Below are 16,544 nucleotides of genomic sequence, written 5' to 3'. Positions count from 1 at the left end.
TTGTAATTCTTGGATCGACAGTTTTCTGGTTAAAATTGTGTCCTGTCATAGAAAACCTGTCCAAATTAAGATGTTTTTTTTTTTTTTTCCATGAAACATCCAGTTTTCTTGCACAGGGTCCTTTTTACCGTCAGCTTTTAATTTTCCTAGAAAAATGATTGGCATGTTATAAATCTAAATAGTTTTACATATGCGTTTTGCTTATCAGTTTTGGACAAACTTGCCCAGTGATGTTCATCTTACCAATCATTCTTGAGCTCCAGACAAATTTGGCCAGTCATAGGCATGATCATGTTTCATTGTTTCAGCATGTGCATGAACAGAAGGGGATATTAGCAGACAGGTCTGTTGTTGATGTGTTTGTTTGAGAGCGCAAGAGTAAGGCATCGAGGGGCTCGGTTGTTGGTGGCAGCTATACGATGAAAATGGTATTTACCAGATGTAATTCCATTTAAGACACATGTAGTCATATGTGTTTACTAATTATCAGTTGTGATTGGGAAACTGAACTCATGCTTTCTTTTCCCTTACCTGCATTTAAATATGTGCATCTTGACATGTGAGCAGCTCCATGTAAACTATTTTATCTTCAGTGTTGGGAGTAAAATATTACAAAAGTAATTCATTATAGTAACTGATTACTTTTTTGCCATAATGCAGTTGTGTAAGGCATTACTAATCAATTTTCAGTAATATTTCACTCGCTACATATTCAGTAGCGTTTGTGTTACTACACACTTTTTGTCCATAATTTAATTGCTCATATGAATAAAAAAACAAAAACAGCACCCCCGTGAGACCTTAAGGAATAAAAAATGCGTCAGGAAAGTTCTGTTTCCAGTTGGTGTTTGGCCGATGGGTGAAGATGGCAGAAGACAGTACACTGATCACATGGACGTGTGCTCTTTACTAACCTTAACCCTGCTTTCAAGAAGCTAGTTAGCATGATCCCTGTGATCAGCAATGACAAGGTCAGCTAACGTTTCTATGATTAGTTAGAATTCTTTATCGATTGCGGATTTATCTACCGGCATCCTCAGCACCGCGTCCCTTGTTTGAACATGTATAATCTTGAAAAAACTGCAAGTGTTCCTTCTGCGATTTGAACATTGTAGGCCGTAGCGTTGCTTACTGAGCTATCCATCCACATGTACTTCTGGGTGCAAATTTATGTGTCCCAAGGCTGTTCTATCTCTTGTATTGGAAGGGGGGCATGCGCCATTTATGACGAGAGTCTGTATGTAACTCAAAAGTAATACAGGAGTCATGTAACACATTACAGTTCTGAGACAGTAATTGTAAGGTAAGGAATTACTTCTAAATAACAGTAAGAAGTAATCCGTAATGTATTACAGTTTGGAAGTAACTTGAACAACACTGATTAGCTTTCCATTTCTGCATCTCCTAGTACACAGACTGATGTGGTTCAACTACATTGAGAGGGTAGTTTAATATATCTTTAGCTACATAGTGAAATACAGGCCTGTGCATATCACAGATGTTTGCATTGAGTCTGCCAAAAGAAACACTGATCCACTTCCTCATCAGCGTTCACTTATCTGGGAGTGTTTCTGCCAAAGCTGATGAATGTTTTAACAGCGCTGAGTGTGTCTCTGTTGACAGTAATGCCTGGCTTCAAGAGGGGTGATCCACAAGCTGCATGGTATATACCATCTGATTTTACGAAGTCTCAAATGGGGAATTTCTTATCGTTATTGCCTGTTGTGAAAATGAGTCTGTCAGTGAAGCCTGGCGCATTTAGGTTCATTCAGTGAAACCATTCAACAGTGAAACTGTGCAGCAGACTGCAGAATAAGACTCTTTAGAAGGAAATGTCATCTGAAATGTGGGTGAATCTTTTTTCCAGAAAAGAATACGACAAAGATAAAGATAGAAGTGGAAAGGTGTATTGTACAAAGCTGTACTGTTTTAGCTTGTGTATTGTTCAGTTTTGGGAAGAACCCAGAGGCCAGGGTCATGCGTCACTAGATAAGAGGGTCAGATGTAGTTGAAATTAACCCTGAGGTGAACTGCTCCAGATGGACTCCTCTAAAATTAATACTTGAGTGACCACCCTATATACAAGTCTGGTGATGGCATGTTTTGTTATGAAGTGGGGTTGAGGTACTTATCCATAGTCAGTCACTGTATTACCTGCAGTTGACGGCAGATTGTACGGTCGAATTTTTGAAAAATTTTAAGAACTTAAAAAAGGCTCACCCAATAAAATACATAGTCAGTTAAAGGGTGTGCAATATGTAGGATACTATAACTTCACTACTGGTTATCAGATGGTCCTCTCTTGGTCTTTTCTAAAGCTGGTGGAGCTGAAATCATGGAAAAAACAAACAAACACCAAAATATTGAAAATATACGTAATATTTCTGCAACTCTCTCCTGTTGTTCCAAATCAAAAGACTAAATCTAGAGCATACATGAGCTTATGCCGTTTCATGCTGCCGTGTAAAAGGAAGTCACTTCGGCTTATATGTTGAGCCATGAAATCCCATCCTGAAATCTGAACGGATGTCTGAAATGGCAGCTGTCAATCATGTATTTGACCTCACACCTACCTGAAAACACCTGTGATGAGTCAAAATCTGCATTGTGGGGTAGATTTTCAACAACCTGAAAACACAGTCTATAAAGGTATGTTGAATTGTTATTTACCATCAGACCAGTTAAATTATAGTATGCTGAATGGTAACTATAGCTTTTTTTGTTCAGTGATGTCAAAAAAATTATCAAAAACTGCAGCTTTAAGTGACTAAGATGTCATTTTTGGAATTCCAATAGCAGTAATCTATCACTATTGCTGCCATGTTATATTGTTACCGATACTTTTTAAAAAAATCTTAGGAGGACCTGTATGTTCAAGAAAACAAAGGCAAGGACCAACCCAAAAGGCAAATGTATATCTGTATTTGGAGTAAAATTATGGAACAGCCTTGATAAAGAATTCAAGACATGCACATCAGTCACCACATTTAAAAGGATGTTTAAATCTAAGGTTTTCAATCAATATAAAATATCAGGATAAACTAAGCCAATTATCAGTATGAATCTAAGACTTTGCTTAGATTATATTATTTGTTTATCTATATTATTGTTTAAAACTATGCCATTTTTTTTTTTTTATCTTGTTTTGTTTCTGCAGCTTTCCTTTTTGTAAATAGGGTAAGCATAAACAAGCTGTTGCTTCTGCCTACACCTTTTCACCCATGTTTAATATAGAAATCCAAACTGTATGTATGCATATATCATGTTTTGTTAAATGGATGAATAAAATTACTACCCCCCAAAATGTAAAACATCTGCACCTTATACATTCCCATTTCAAATAACCTGAACATCTCTTCAACAGAAATCGTCACTGATTACATTTTTTACAACCTTAAAAAGTAAACACTGAATGATTGTTTTAATTCAGTAAAGTGTCAGACAGTAGTTATAGTAAATGCTTCACACCATCATCCACACATCATCAGACCTATAATAAATCTCTAACATGTCTATTGATCTCACAAATTTTATTTACTGTGATAATGGTATTGATCAGGGAACAAGACAGGACAGGACAGAAAATGGCTGTCAAGAGGCTCTCGGTGGCGTGGAAGATGACCAGGTGCAGGAGAAAAGTGGCTGTGGCTTGTAATCATGTGTATTAATTTGGTGTGTACTGTTACCAGTGAAAACACATCTGTCCAAAGTGACTTATTGATTTCATAAGACTGATAGTAAAGCCAGTGGTAAAGCCGGACAACAAGCTGGGGGTCCTGTGACCCAGAAGAGCTGCAATCTAGAAGAAAAAGCAAAGGCGTGAAACCGTTCAACGATTCTCAATCCCCTAATGCTCTAAGGAAATCCAATTTCACATGGCTGTAATTGAAATTTATTTTGTCACCACAATGGCGAGCAGACATCATTATTGAGCTCTGTCTTTCTCTGTGCCGGGGGATTTGTCTCACTCCCACAATGAAGAGGCTGTAACTTGTGTTAATAAGTGGATAATCAAAAAAAGGCCTTTTAACATCTCTGTGAAAATGTTGAATTATTACAGCGGATATTTTAAGTTACACCCAACCTGCAGCCATAACATACATTATTTCAATGCCAACATAATTCCTGATAATTTAACACTTCAGTTCCATTACATTCTTTCACACTATTAATTTGTTCGTTTTTGTATCGTGTGGCTGTTATGTTACATAAATCACTGGCAGAAAAGACCGAAGCCCAGGCTAATACAATCATCACAGTCCATCTTGACAAATCAACATTAGCATTTCTACAGCTGGCTTACTCTCTACATACCCCAGAGTGTGATGTAGAGGCAGTCATGGGATTGCCCTTCATACCTCTCATACATGCTAGGGCTGCACAGCACGAAGAGGTTCATTACCCCTACACCGTCCCTTCCCCTCCAACACTCTTGCTCCACACTGCTCGGAATCACACCGGCAGAAATAACACGGAGAACTGGAAAATGGTTCAGCCTCGCTAAAACCAAATGCAAGCTCACACGTCGAATGCTGCAGATTAAAAAGTGAATAAATCATATTTTCAATACGTGGCGGTGTAGCCACAGCAATGCATCACATTAGGGGTGAGATGTTTTTCAGAGGGTTATTAGATATTTTAATACGGCCATTTCCAGTCAGTAATTGGATGACTTCGTTGGAAAGCATAGCATGGGGAAAGCAATCTTAATCATAATCAATGTGTATTTGTGCACGCCAGTGTGTGTTGCATGCATCATCCAACTAATTAAAAGTGTTTAGACCCTGCTAACCTCAAGACAGCTTCAGCACATCAAGGTTTAAGTTTCTAGTTTTGTTTTCATCCCTGCCCTTTAATTAGACTCAATTTTTTGTAAAGGTTTGGTGTCAGTGTTCGCTCCAAATTCTCCTTTTCCACAGTCTAATTGAGAGTTACTGCCTTTGTGTGCATTCGGTGAAACTGTGGTACGGCATGTGGGTACTTGACAGGTGGGCTCATAATGTCTGGCCCCTCGGGGGATAGAGCGACATGTGAAGTTGTTGCTGTAATTGCTCATGCGGTGAGGTGGCCTTCCCTTTTGTCTGCACAAGTCCGACAGAGACAGTAGGGGGGCTTTCCTTCTTTGTCTGTGGTGATAACTTGATGGTGAAGTCCCTGCGCTTTGTTTCCCACCACCATATTTTGCATAAGGGGTGGGGTGAATGCAAAATTGGCTATTTTGATCTCTACCAGTTCTGTTGTACCATGTAGGCTAAGTCTCGAGGACAATTTCTGGAATTTAGATATAATTGGTTTCCCTATACAAACTCTGCCTCCATGTCTTTTTGAGAGGAAAAATGAAATGTATGTGCTTTTGTTCATGCATCAGTGTATGCATATGGTTTTTGCTGTGAATAACAATGGCATCTTTCTGCATGTGTTTGAGTGTCAGCTTGTTTGTTTGTGTGTGATTTATGTTTGTGTGTGCGTCTGTATGTGTGCAGTGCTTTGGCTGTAACATCTGGCACTAGTGTGATTGGTGTGGTGAGCCCTCAGGCCTTTTCATAGGTGATAGATGACACCTATCACAACCTGTCAGCAGGGACCCAGCCAGCCAACTAGCCAACCAACCATCAGCCTGCCCTCCTTTATCTTCACCCCCAGTTTTTACAGCAGAGAGAGGAGGAGAGATGACAGGAGCAAAAAGAGTGATTCATTGGCTTTTATGAATATAAAGATGCATGCAGAGGTGTGCTACTTTGCAGCATTAAGACCCTATAGGAAAAAATAAGGCTTTTAAAAGTAGAATGTCAGCAAATTATATGGCTGAATTAATGAGTCAAAGTTGCATTGGAGTAATACCCAGGGACTGCATTTTAACTGTATAGACACTGGTTAGTTTTTAGCAATACCCAGTGCAGTTTGCACATTGTCTGAAGCTGCTGCATGTAAATCAGCCTCACAGTGAATGTGAATGAGATAAAAACAGATAAAGAAGAGATAAATAATGTTCCTTCATCTCCAGATGAACCATTTTATGTGTGTCCAGGAACAGGCTGTGTTTTAGCACAGTTAGAAAACCTGCCAACCAGCTACTCCCCTGATTCTGTAGGCTAAGACAACAATTGCAATCCATCTGTTTTTCTAAATTATTTGCTTAGTTTCCTCATCTTTGCTTTAATTTCAGAGGTACTAGTCTTGTGTGTTGGAGATATGACTTTAGAGAGTAGACAACTAATTTGGGCTATGTAATTAAAGTACATCAAAGCCTGATAAAGTTCAATACATCTATGTAGTGTTGTTATTGTCTGAGGATGTTCAAAACACAGAACATGAGACATTGTAAATTGGGCTTCATGGTTACGGATTCTTTAGTAAAGATGGTACTTTTATTTGAAAAAAATCAATTATTGCAAATTGGAAAGGTCAAAATATTAGTGTGCTGTTCTAGGTGACTGACAGAAGGTTGTCTTGCTGTTTGTTAAAGCTATGATGTAAAAACACAAAATGCTTTAAAGTCCATCTATAATGCTGAAACTCACACATGTTAATGGATTAACCTGGATGAGGAGTGACAAACTGCCGGCTCAGGGCCGCAGTGGCTTTCCTCGTGCCTGATAATAATTGATGGATGACTGTGGTACAGGACACTGACAGCCTGGTTGCCTGGCCTTTACCCTCTGCCAGCTCAACCCTTACATGTGTGAAATAGCCAATTACTACAGCACCTATTGAAAGTAATAAGCTGATGAGCAAATGGCTACTGTGGGACACCTTGTAGTGGGAGGAAGAAAAAGATGAAGTTCTACCAGGAACAGCTGCCTCCGCCCCAGTTGGGCCTGCTGGATAATGTTCAAGCGGCAGTAGAAGGGGTCAGTTCAGTATTTTCTCCCTCTAACCACAGTATCCCCATTCTGTATTGACTTAGAGTTTATGATCCATGATACAGTCGTGTTATACAGGAGCTAATTTACAGAAATAAATCCTCCTTTTAGAGGCTGTTAAATGGATAATGGAAACAGCAGGAGCCATACATTCTCAAGGAAGCATTAAACACCATTTTTGCAGGAGTATGGAAAGTCATATGCTGCATGGTGCGCTAACTCTAGTCAGCCATGGGATATTGACAGAACAATCCATCTTTATAAAAGACAGTGAACAATTCCAATCTATTTTCTGGAATCACATTATCAGAAGCAATATATGACTGCATCTAAATATATACGGAAGGTGTGCGTATGTATGAGAGGAGAGAGGGGGTCCAGATGGGGATGGTAGGGGTTTGTTTACAGTAAAGCATCCCGTATAGAAAGGCGAACGGTCTCTCTTCATAATTGGACAGGTTATTTTTACACAATGCTGATGTCTTAGGCTGCTTGCTGACATGTCTCGCCATATTTCTCTCAAATATTCTCTGTAATTCTTTTTCACTGTCTTTCTGTGCACCCTCCATCTCCCCTCCCCTTTCCATCTCCTTACTCCCCATTTATCTTCAGTCTCTTTCTTGCACATTTAGTCTCTCCATCGTCCTCTCAGTTTACCCTCATTTGTTGTTTTTGCCTCCGCGGTGTGTTTCAGTCTCCAGCTATTCAAACAAAATGTAATTGACTGATGTTTTGGAGCGTCTTACTGGGAGAAGAGACACTGATTGGACACAGCTTGTTCTTCATGTAACCAAAGCCATTCACTTTCAGCTAATTCAATTCCAGCTTGACTCCGGCCTTAATCTATTGGTTCTTCAGTCGGAGGCAAACGAAAATTGAGTCCAGACATTGAAAGAGCACAACCTTTTTTTTTTTTTAAGTTTCTTGTTACTTATCTTGCAATTAATTCACCATCTAACAAACTCATTACTGTGAGTTTCCTAGCATGACAAAACTCCAGTTCTTTTTCTCCATCTCATTATATTTCAGGTCATGATGAGCCAGACTCAGATAGACAAAATAGGCTTTGTAGCTTCATTTCCCTGCTGAAGGCATTTCAAGTCTAATCCAATCATACCAATATGAGCTCTGTTACCTCCACTTAAGAGTTCAAAGACAGCCTCGCCTGCCCTTGGGTTTTATCTGACATGTGGGTGTATTGGGGCCTCCCTTGCCTCACACCGGCCAATGGTGATGGATGACCTGCGATACATCACTGAGATGGAGCTGGGTGGGTGGTAGACATGATGGTTGAGGATTTTGTCAAGTGTTCACCTAAGGAAAATATAGTTTTAAGAAATAACATCCTTACAAAAATACATTTACATGCATGCTAATATTCCACCATTATTCTGAGTTTGACAGGTGTCATATTGCATTTTGATACCGATGCCCCCGTCCACATTAACTCATAATGACCTAGTGCTGCTTTTATGGCAGTTTCAACATGAATTTTCTCTCTATTTCTAAGATTTCTTAAGTGATTGATCACCATTTATTCTAATATTATCCTCAGTATTTTGCATTTTTAAGTGAAAATATGGTGTTTTCCAGAAGTGGGTAATCCCAGGTTCATCAAGTCACAGTCCTGCCATGTATTGGTTCCAACCTGTTCACTGAACCAGCCCATTTGAATGAGCGCAACTCCTCATCCAGTTAGATGGGATAATTAGTGTAATCACCTGTTTAAAGTGAACAAGTAGGAACCAAAACAATGTAGAACTTTGACTTGATGAGCCTAGGATTACCCACCTTTGGTATTTTCCTATTTAATTTACTGAGTATGTAGATTTTCATTAAAACTCAGATTAAAGTTGAGGGTTATTATATCCAAAAAAGACAAAACTGAAGAAAAAGATACATTTTTACATTAACTAAACATAAAATAAGCATCTCCATGCCCTGTCATTCATCGAAGTCCATGGGTTTTACTGTTGAATCAGTGTTGTAGAAGATGACGGTGTTTCCACATTCACTCCATAGTCTCTGAACATCCAAATGGGTTATATCTGATGACCATGAAAAGATGACAAACTGCATTTTACGTCAATTATTTACACGTATTGAGAGAATTAGAGGATCACCAGGTATTAAACATTTTAGAAGAGTTAATGATTTTAATAGTTGATAGATTTTTGGGTCTTTATAAGTTAATGTGGATATTTTGAAAAACTGGTATTTTTTCCTATGTCTGGGTTAAGGTTAGGGTTAGCTAGCTTCTTGTTTACATGTGGGCTTCTCGCCCACACGTAAACAGCTTTTTAGTTCACAAAAGATTCTTTAACATGCTTCCCAAAGTGAAGGTTTTTAAAATTCTGGTTTCTGTGTATCTTTATGAACAGGGAAAATGGAAATATTGTTTATGTCTGTTGTTGCTTTGTGAAATAAAGCTGCACCTGAAACATCAAATCCAGTCCACATGTCAATAACCCCAACCAACACTTAAGGTAACTCAAGTTTAGAAGTGAACTTGTTGTTGCTGCTTCACCTTCATGACAGATTAAAACCTCTGTGTCTGCTACGTCCAGCATTATCTACGGTGTCTACAGGTTGAAGAACACTAACTGTGGTTTGTCTGAGTGTTTGGACCAGTTTGGAGCTGTTTTTGTGTTGTCATGTTGACAGAGTTGTTTTGTAAAGCAGGGATGGAGGAAGAAAATGACTGCTTAGAAAGACATCCATGTTAGTGTGGACAGGTCCTTTACCAAATGGAACATTTTACAACTGAGACTTGTAGGATATACTGATATTATTCAAAGTACATGTAAATTCTTACGTGGTGATTCTCTATGTTTACAATCTGCTGGAGTAGAGGAAAAAATACTCTCTGGTGAATATGTATTCTAAAAAGTCCACATTCCTGGTGAAAAAACAAAACAAAACTTTAAAACATTATGCAAGAGAATCTCGGCTGTTTATGATGGATATGAGTATCGAAAAGCTGACCATTTTAAGAACATGAAAAAGGGATGTGATGTTCCTAAAGCAAAACATTTACTACCAGTGGGGAAACTCTGAAAAACTCTATTTTTAATGTATGGCTGCATGTAAACAACAATTTTAGTGAAATATTATTTTTCAGTTGTTGTACAAAACACCTGTTTATGAAGTCTTTTTCTGCAGAAGAGCAATGATAATAATGATATTAATAATAATAAACATAATATTTTACACATGTAAATATGAGGCATCCTCCCAAGCACTTGGACATTTACATTATCCATGAATAAAGTTTCTTTCATTTCAAAATTGAGGAAATTGATCTGTGAATGATTTTTTTTTTTTTTTTTTAATAACTGTTTGGGCCAATTTTGTGACATTATTGATAGGCCAAAGGACAGAGATAAGAAACAGCGATCCAGATATAGGGGTATGAAGGACACCAAGACAAGAACTCAAAATCAGGATGCTGTAGGCCACCTGATGAAGTTTTATGTACTGTTTTGGAACTGCATGCCAATTTTTTTTTTTTTTTTTTTAATATTCATTATTAATGCAAAACACTGCAAAAGTATTATGCAAAACATTGTAAAAGTGACATGTTAGTATCATAAAGTTGATATTTCATAGATCCAGTATCTTGTTTCCATTTAGCTCTGGTCTGATCTTCATCTGGTGTTTGATCTGCTATATTCTCATTGTATTAACCAGTGAGGTAGAGCTTTGTGTTGGCAGATAGTGGACAAATAGGTATATCAGACATTAGTTTTTCTAAATGTCACTCCATGCTAGAGAAAATGATGCACACCATATTTTGGACAAATTATGCTGAAAAAACAAACAAACAAAAAAATCCCAAAAAACGTACAAAAGATGAAAAAAGGTCAAATGCACTAAATACCTGAGGCCAACCTACTAGGATGGAAAAGACTTCTCATTGACCACTAATGACATACGACAAAAAAGGAATGAGACTTTTGTCATAAATTTTTTATTGCAGAATCCACAGAGAAATTACTCATTGTCCCCCTCAAAGTAATCCCCCCCAGAGTTAATGCACTTCTGCAATCGATTCTGCCACCCACTGAAGGACTTGGGAAAGTCCTCCACCTTGATGTCCTTCAGCTCACTTGTCACTATGGTCTTGATCTCTTCTGCAGAGACAAAATGAGCTCCTTTGAGCACATTCTTCAGCCTTGGGAAAAGCCAGAAGTCACACGGTGCAAGGGTGGTCGAGAGCTGTGATCTGCTTGTTGGCCAGGAACTGGTGTGCCATCTTGGCACACACCTTTCGAGTCCCCAGATCCTCCACCAAGATGGTACGCACTGACTCCCTGTTCAGGCTGAGCTGTTCCACCATCATCCTTGCTGTCAGTCTGTGATCACTTTGCACCAGCTGCTTCACTCTCTCAATGTTCTCATCCATCTTCGTTGTGGAAGGCCGTCCTGACTTGGGGTCATCGTCCACCTCCTCGTGGCCTCTCTTGAAGCATTTGTGCCACTCAAAGACTCACAGCTGTGACATTGCATCTTCTCCGTAAGCCTCACGGAGATTTTGAGACACTCTGTTGGGCTCCTCCCCAACTTAACGAGGGATTTCAAATTAATTCTTTGCTCCATGTTTGTTATCACTGTTCAACACAGAAGTTGTGTGACAAGGCCTAACAACACTATGTTACACAAAAGCCTCAAAAAGAAGAATGAAGTGAGATAAGTGAACAATATTATAGCAGACTATTGGTGAGAAGTTGCACAACACAATGAAATAAGCGGTTAACCAATAGGTATTGAGTCATGAGCATGGCTGGCACAGTCTCATTTCCTTTTTGTCACATCTTGAATTTCACACTGAATGTAGTCATGTGAGTCTTTATATGTATTTTAAAAATGATTTGATCAGCTTTAAAATGTCCATATTTATGCCTTGTCCACACTAATACAGAAATTTTCATAAATGAGCATTGTCTGTCTCCATGTACTGTATATATAAAATAATGTTTTAAAAATCTGTCCAATCCAAAATATCTTTGTCCACATGCCTAAGCAAAAACACCTATACACAGTACAAATGCTCAGATAAACCATTATCTCTGGCAGACTTTAAACTGTGAATACTACAAACTATATTGCATCTAGCAGACACACAAACCATCAAGTTGGGCAGCAAAAACAAGTTAAGTTATAAAATTATTTTATTTAATGTGTTGCTCAGGTCTTAATATTAAATGGATTTTGCACTAGTACACTGGTACAGTCCAGTCCATCTCTCAATAATAACTGAGTTAAATAAAATGGTTTTTTTTAAATCTCAGGCTTTATGAGCTAAAATGCCATTTGGAAGAGAGGCCCAAATGTAGAGAAAAAAAAAAAATCTGTTTTGGAAAATGCCAGCATTCATGTGGATGGTGCATTAAGATCAGAACTGGTTTGAGCGATTGGTCGCATGTCTTTACTAGTATCTTCAAGTTTTTGTACTTGTTATCATGTCAGTTGCATGAAATTTTAGCAATTTATTAAATGATTTTGATGAGAATTTATTGGGATGTTTGAACAAGTGAACAAGACAATAAGTAATTAAGAAATACAGTACATTGTCCAGCCCTGTTGTGTGTTATGAAGAATTCGTATCTCTAGTCTGGTGGTTGTCAACAAATCCTGTATGAATCAGTGCATTAGCCAGAACATCGTCTCCCTGGCTAAAGTGATGTATATTTTGATTGCTCTGAGGCTTTCTGCCAGTGCAAGGGAGTGCCGCACATCTATTACCGAGGCTGTGATGGACACGTGCAATGGGGCCTGGGATTGGAGATTGCTGTGCAGGGCATTGGTGTGAGGGAGAGTTGTGTTCCCTTCATTAGACAGGCCGGGGAATGCCCTGTTGACCCCACACTGACCCTTCCAACGCAATTACAAACCACAGGCCTGGCGCCGGTTATTGATGCCCATCACTGACATGAGCAGCTGTACAGGGTTACGGTCTCACTCACTAATGTCTGAATCACTGAACTACGGAAACACATTTAAAAAACACATTCTTAATTTGAGAATGGAAAAAGGCAACATTTCTAATTGTAATGGAATATTTGATGATACATTGCACCTGCTTCTAGGGCAGCAAATAATAATTATTTTTATTAGTCATTACCTTATCATTTTACCTTATTATTTTCATTGCAATGCTCAGTATCACAGTGCAACAAAACATAGATCGCCAAAGCCATAGATAGGGAAAAATATCATGGTCACCTTTTATTCATTCACAGGAAAGAGATACAGTTTGTTCCCTTATTTTATTAATTTATGGGCATGAGATTAGTGTATCTACATAGACCAGTCTTTGTCTCTGAAGCATGAACAGCACCTCACCTTCTTCAGATTTGGAACAATATTCTCAGGCTAGATTTCCAGGATCAGTAACTCATACAACACAACAACAATACTTATCTCCTGCTCTAATTCAGTAGAAAATCTTGCTATTATAGTACAACTAACAGGAGATGAATTTCTATGCAACCTGATTTTTGGAGATTGCGTTGTGTATTCTACACTGTGTATGTTTTATTGTAGTTTTTCCTTGCAGTGTTACGCTTTGCAGACAGTCCCTGGCCATCAAGGACATCTCGTTTGATTGAACATTAGGTTTAGCTTGTTGGAATGCGGTGTTTGTGTTTTAACAATGTTTCACAGATGAGATATTGATCTGAAAAGTTAGACTGTGAATATCTTTCAGAATGTGAAGCAGATGTAATGCATTTCATGCATTTGGGAGAAAGAAAAACTGGTGTGTTGAGCTGGACGTCTGTCTGCATGGTACACTTATCGTGGCCCATGAATTAATCAAAGCATGGCAACGAATTAATAAAATGTGGGAATGAATTAATCAAAATGTGGGAGTGAATTAATAATATGATTAATGATTCATCAAAACTTTTATTTACATATAACAGATTAGCATTTCAGAAGTAGTAGCTTGAATGTTTCATATGTAATCTAATCAACATTAAAAGTGTCTTTAAAATGACAAAATATGATTGCAACAAACACTTGATTCTCTAAAATGAGGCAAAAGTGCTATTTGTCGGATATCGTTTCACTGCTATGAGCCTTTTTTCCACTCCTTACTCTATGAATGTGTGAATGTTGGCATGCTGGTCGACTGTACCATGTTGTTGTGTTTGTGATGTAATATCCTGGGCTGTGAGTGTGATGCGAGCGAGGAAAAAACAACCTGCTGCTTTTGGTTATCTTCTCATTTTTCCCTCAGCAAGTTGGCAATAAGCCAGCATTCAGTCTATTGATTTTCTCCACCTCCTCTTGTAAAATGAAACCTGAAATTGGCCCCCCCTCACACGATGCAGGTTGTAGCTCTCGACAAACTTTCCAGCCTGCGATTTATATAATACTTCTCGTTTTGTGCCTGGGGAAAGCAGAATGCCTATTTTCACCACTGAGTTTTATTTTATATTGTTGTGTCTTTGGCATGGTGCCATTACACTGTACCTGCCTAGATTGCATGTTGGCAGCACCTTTGCATATCTTATGGCTCTTGATTCCAAATTGACCTGAAGAATCCTTCTTTTCTACCTCTCAGGGGTAATGGGGGGATGCCCAGTTAACAAGCTTTTGTCCCTGCTCACTGATGGAGGGCGTGCAGCTCTGGGAAAGTGGCCTATGTGATTAGTAAATTGTGGTTAATTAGATAGATGGAAGGGTCACCGGGGGTGATAAAGTCAAGGCAACCACTGAATGATGGGGGTGTCAGCTGATGCTAATAAAGGGAGAGTGCTCAAAATAGCATGGAGTCTGTACTCGCCTTTAATAGATAGTCATTAAGAGCTGTTAAAAATGACCAGACAAAGGCAAAACTGTGCTTAGCTGTCTGTTAATCTCCACAGCCACTCCAGTCTGTGGAGTAAATGGTGAGGAGTAGACTGATCTGATAACTCTTCAGCACCGGTAAGAGGAGTCAATGAGGTGGACGACCACGTCTAATAATCGCTGGAAATGTTAATGTGGGGGGAGTCATAAAATAGCAGCACTGAATCATCCTTTGTCCACCTCAGGCCGGCTGTACTGTTTACGTAGCATCAGTCTTCTCCATTCAGTCATTAGGAGATTAGTACGGGGTTATGTAGGACGACAGGACGCTGATGATATGGATGGAGTAGGAGAAGATGAATCACAAATATGATCCGAAGTGAAGAGATTAGATCCATATCGGTGAGAGCAAGCTGCAGATCTATCTCCACTATCACACATCCGCCTCTTATCTGACGTTGATTTATGTTCCGGCAACATACAGTCCGAGAGAAAAATGATTTGGCACTTGTTTATCTCCAAACAATGAACTGTTGTGCAGGCGATTACATCTGACAGATATTCAAGACAGCTCAAGGAGACTCCTGGTGTGCTGTGGTGTGTCCTGCTGTTTGAGGAGTTTGCCCTCTGCTTAGCTTGGCTTGTAGCAGGTGTGCAAGCTGGCTCTCTATGTTGGCTATACGGCTGACCTCCCTGCACTAGGACTGGGCAATTAGTCCACAAAATGGCCGACTGTAAATCTCCTACAGGAGGAGTTTGGCAGGGCCACCCTGAGGTGAGCTCCACAACGAGGAATTAAGCACACAGTATTAGCTAACAGCAGTTTTATGATATGAGGAGCGGAACAGGGTGAGGACAGGGGCAAGGATGCTACTCTATAGAAGCATCCAGGGAGCTTTATAGTGTACTACTGTTGTGCGTTTAATGACCAGGGTTCAGTGCATTATATATAGCAAATGTACCATATAATGAAGTTCATTATAAAAGGGGGAAAATAGCTGAGCCAAAGCAAGTAAACCAGTAAACAAAAGCTCGTTTACAATAGGTTAAATGTGGTCATGGTTGCTATAAAGCAGTTAGCAGTAGTTTGGCACAGTTTTATAACAATTGCAGTGTTTTATAAAATACTGATTGTTAATTTTTATACTAACAACAACTAGAATACTACTACTACTACTACTACTACTAATAATAATAATGTTCCACATGGCCATCACTTCCATAAGACTGCTCCCATTATGAGCCTAAGAGCAGAATGAGAGACACAAGAGAATGCATATAAATTATATCACAGTACTAAAATAGGACATTAACATAAGTTAATTAATCAAGGTTCCTGCATTCTGAAAATCTTGAAAAATGCCATACTCACAAAACTGATATTCTTCCGGAGTGATTAATTGCTCAAAAAAAAAAGAAAGAAAAAAGAAAGAAAAGAAAATGAAATTACAAAACATTACAAAAACTAGAAAAGCACTTGTTCCTTGTGCCAGTATCAACATTTCCTGAAATTTTCATCCAAATCCGTCCATAACTTTTTGAGTTATCTTGCACACGGACAAACAGACAGACAAACAAACCAACGCCGGCAAAAACATAACCTCCTTGGCGGAGGTAACAAAAGGCAAAACAAAACATAGACACAGAGGACAATAACAAATACACATGGGCAAGTACTCACAGAAGCTCACTGATCCGGACTCAGATAAAGATAAAAGATTAAATAAATTAAAATACCAGGACAAAGAGAATGTCAAACCATCGTCCCTAGAAGACTTCAGTAAAAATTTAAAAAGTTTAGAATAGAAGTGCACTTATTTAAAAAACAAACAGCAGCATTAACCTGACAAGAAAATGTCAAAGTGTAATAAATAGAAACAAATG

At 38.7% G+C, this 16,544-nt stretch overlaps 1 protein-coding gene across 1 annotated transcript in view; it reads left to right on the top strand.

Annotated features, from left to right (window-relative positions):
* Nucleotides 1-16,544, top strand: part of LOC115421534 (PDZ domain-containing RING finger protein 4) — a 175,020-nt gene that overhangs the window by 52,932 nt on the left and 105,544 nt on the right. The window lies entirely within an intron of this gene.

The sequence above is a fragment of the Sphaeramia orbicularis genome, chromosome 6, assembly GCF_902148855.1.
Source record: "Sphaeramia orbicularis chromosome 6, fSphaOr1.1, whole genome shotgun sequence".
Classification (NCBI taxonomy): Eukaryota; Metazoa; Chordata; class Actinopteri; order Kurtiformes; family Apogonidae; genus Sphaeramia; species Sphaeramia orbicularis.
The sequence above is the reverse complement of the archived record's forward strand: the minus strand, read 5'-3'. Positions and strand labels throughout refer to the sequence as shown.